This window comes from Phyllostomus discolor, chromosome 3 (assembly GCF_004126475.2).
Source record: "Phyllostomus discolor isolate MPI-MPIP mPhyDis1 chromosome 3, mPhyDis1.pri.v3, whole genome shotgun sequence".
In the NCBI taxonomy this organism is placed as follows: Eukaryota; Metazoa; Chordata; class Mammalia; order Chiroptera; family Phyllostomidae; genus Phyllostomus; species Phyllostomus discolor.
In genome coordinates, this window is record NC_040905.2 from 89,723,030 (window position 1) to 89,727,060 (window position 4,031).

The window sequence follows — 4,031 nt, forward strand, 5'->3', positions numbered from 1 at the left end:
AGTGGTGGGGGGGAGGAACTGGGTGGGGGGAAGTACAGGGAAGAAGAAGCATAATTAGTAGGCATAAAATAGATGGGGAAAGATAAAAATGGTATAGGGAACAGAGGATTCAAAGAACTTATATGTACAACCAAATGGATGTGAACTAAGGTGGGAGGGAATGCTGGAGGGTTGGGGGGGCGGGTGGAGAGGGGTATAAAAAGGGAAAAATCGGGAAAACTATAATAGCATCATAATCAATAAAAAATACTTAAAAATTTTTTTTCTTAGCAAACAATGCAAGTTCTATACTCTGGTTTCTTTTCAGATTGTATAAATCTTTTGGCTTTTACTAATGATGCAAGTTCTTCACAATAGTAAGTAGTAAAGGAATCCAAATGTGTCACCCCAAAATAGGCCTGACATAAAAGGTATTTTGAGCTGAAGGCAATTACGAAGCAGGAAGTCCAGGAAAAGCACCCTACCCCTTTCTGCCTAAAGACAGGATATAAATTCTCCTTTTGTAACAGGGTGCAGCCAAGACGGAGGCCCCAAATAGGGATTTGGAATGGGGTCCAGAACTCAAGGTGTCCAGGAAATATTAGGATGTCCTCACCCCCCACCCTCCAGGTGTGAGTTGGGGGAAGGGACATATGGAGCAGGGACATTGAGAGCTGTTTTGTACAGCTAAAGCTTTGCAGCTAACCTCTGGTGTGGTCATTTAACATATCTATAACCTTTAACTGGTTGTATAGATATGTTAAATAGCTGTGGTCATGGTCTGAGCCAGGGGAATGGAAGTAACTTCCCCACCAAGACGTAACTAGGAGGGCAGGTCCCCCAAATTACAGCGCCTACGTGAGGGCCTGGAGAAGATTGGTTCCATGACATGGGGCCACGCCTGTCCAGACTCATGATGGCAGCCCAGTAAAGCTGGAAGGATATGAGTACTGGTGAGTGTAGCCCAGTGTAGGAGGAGTCAGAAATGGGGCTGCAGAGGAAGATTGGCAGAGATTTAAACCCAGACACAGCAGCCATTGAGGAGAGAACCACATGGCTTTAGCAGACTGGGGACTCCCACAGCCCTGTGAGAGAGAACCATGCAGCTTTAGCAGAGAACCACCACTCGGCTTTGGCAGAGTGGCGACCCCCTCCTTGCAGCCATTGAGGAGGGAGAATCATGTGGCTTTGGCAGAGTAGAGACTCCTGCAGCCATTGTGCAGAGAAGACCACGCAGCTGTGGACATGTAGGGGAGAACCACTGGGTCTTTGGCAGAGTGGGGACTCCTGCAGCCCTATGAGAGAGAATCACCATGTGGCTTTAGCAGAGAACCGCCATTTGGCTTTGACAGAGTGGCAACCCTGCTCCTTCCCCCGCCCCCCACCCCACACCCCTTGCAGCCACTGAGGAAGGAGAACCATGCAGTAACCAAGGGAGGCCTACCAGCCAGGATGGATTACTGGAAAGAACTGGGGGCTGCCTGAGCCATGGACTTCTTTTTCCTGAGATATGGTACCCCAGACTGGGCAAAAGGGGGAGGGAAGGACCGTGTGTGTGTGTGTGTTTTGTGGGTGTTTTAAAGGACTTTGGGATTTTGATGAAGACATTAGGTCACTACTTTAAGTCCGTATAACATTAAATAAACATTTCCTTTCCTTTTCACAAATCTCTGGCATTGAGAGATGTCTTTCCTATAGGTGGTGGACATAACGAACCTGGGGAGTTCCTTTTCGGGTAATAGTATATCAGCCCCTCTTGGCCCCCCTGCTGTTCTGTAACAGTTTTATTGGAAGCAGACTCTTAGCCCAAATACAGCACCAGAGGAATCTGGAAAGTACTCCATTAGTTTCCTCACATATATTTATTTTCCTGCAATCTGCCACCCTTGGGAGGCTGAAACTGTAATGGGGTGCAGCCAAGGGGGGCCCAAATAGGTATTTGTCATGGGGTCCAGAACTCAGGGTGTCCAGGAAATATTAGAAAAAATAATATAGGATGTCCTCACCCCAACAAATCTGAGCTGGGAGATGGGACACATTGCACTGGGACACAGGGCCATTGAGAGTTGTTCTGCATAGCAACAGTTTTGCAGCCAACCTCTGGCATGGTCATTTAACATATCTTTAACTTTTAACTGGTTTTATAGATATGTTAAATAGCTGTGGCCAAGCTTTGAGCCAGGGAGATGAGAGTGACTTCAATTCATAATGTAACTGGGTGGGAACTCCTTCTGGTTACAGCACCTGTGTGAGAGCTTGCAGATGATTGGCTCCATGCCATGAGGCCACACCTGCCCAGACTTAACTAAGGCAGCCCAGTAAAGCTGGAAGAATACAGGAATGCTAGCAGGTGTACCCAATTGTGGGAGGAGTCGGAAATGGGGCTGGAGAGGAAGATTAGTGCTGGGATATAAACCTAGGCATGGCAGCCAGACGAGGTTTGTTTGGGTACCGTGCAGCTTTGGGGTGCTCCGATTTGCTACGTGGCTTAGGATGCAGGAGAAACCTTTCTGGGAAGAAAAGGGATGAAAGGACTCTTGCTGGTGGGCCATGAGAAGGTGCCACATGGTTTTGAATTAACTGGAGATCGCAGCAGCAACACAGCTGATGGTGCCAGAACCAAGGGGCTGCCTAAACCATGGACTTCTACTTCTTTTCCTGAGATACCATACCCCAGACTGGGCAGAGGGAGAAGACAGGACTGTGCATTCATGGGTATTCTAAAGAACTTTAGTATTTTAATGAAGACATTAAGTCATTACTCTAAGGCTGTATAACTCTTTGAATAAATAATTCCTTTCCTTTTCACCAGTCTCTGGCATTGAGAGCCGTCTTTCCCTGGAGGCAGGCAAGGCAACCCTAGTATGAGGAGTGGAGGGGGATCCCGGGGGGAGAAAGGGAGTGTCCATTCGGTAATAGTGTATCATTCACCCTCCCAGGTCTGTTCCGTTTCCTTTGTCCTGTCATTTCTCCACAAATTATTGTTCTTTGTTGACACTGTGATCTTCAGAAAGCTAAGCCACCATATGAGCTACTTTTCATTTTAAGTTTCTCCTGTGTGATGTGTGCTGCATGAGTCAATACACTGTTTTTCTTTTTAATCTTTTTGTTAGAATCCCATCTGAAAACCTAAGATGTGTAGAAGTAAATTTTTACCTCTGCTAGTGATATGATAGGCAGCTCATGAAAGTTTGAAAATGAAGGAAAAGTTTGCAACCACTACCACCAGAGATGTAAAAGAAGTCAAAGGATAAAATACTCGTTTGTTTACCAAGCAGTTCAGAGAGACCTCTTGAAGCCAGAGCAAAACTTTGTAGCAGAACCAGTCGAGCCGGTTCTAAGGCAGAGTGGAGGAAAGGTACTTGTAACTTTCCCAAGGACTAGAAATTAACAAGGCAGGTACTGACAGAAGTCCTGATGGGATCTATTAATTCCCATTGAAAAGTACCACAAACTGATTGGCTTAAAACCACAGAAATGTATTGTCTCAGATTTCTGGAGGCTGGAAGTCTGAAATTGAGGTGTTGGCAGGGCCATGGTCTCTCAGAAGCTTCCAGAGGATTCTTCCTTGCCTTTCCCAGCTTCTAGCAGCTTCAAGCATCCCTTGGCTTATGATAGCATAATTCCAATCTCTTCTCTAGTCATCTTCCATGTCTTCACATGGCATTTCTTGTGTGTGTGTGTGTGTGTGTGTGTATACAAATTTCCTTCTAATTATAAGGATACCAGTCACATTGGATCAGTCCCAACCTAATGACCTCATCTTAGTTTCCCAATAAGGTAATATTCACAGGTAGCACTTCAACATGTCTTTTTAGAGGACACATTCAACTCATAACAGCAGGTATCTTGGAGGGTTGAGGAGAACTAAGCAGGAATCACTGAATAGGTGGGGGCTCTGGCTGAATAGAAAGACAAGCCAGAATGGACTGGGGCAAAAGAAGAAGAGTTAGGGAGAGAGCTGGAAGTTCTGAAAGAAGCCTTGTTAAATCACTGCCAGAAAATCAATTGCAAGTCTGGGAGGAAACACATTAAAATGTTAGTAATGGTGG

General features: G+C 45.8%; 1 protein-coding gene across 1 annotated transcript in view; it reads left to right on the plus strand.

The window, feature by feature from the left end:
- The window catches only part of LOC114492349 (cytochrome P450 3A12), a 192,284-nt gene that overhangs the window by 171,855 nt on the left and 16,398 nt on the right, over positions 1-4,031 (plus strand). The gene's annotated exons all lie outside the window — the stretch shown is intronic.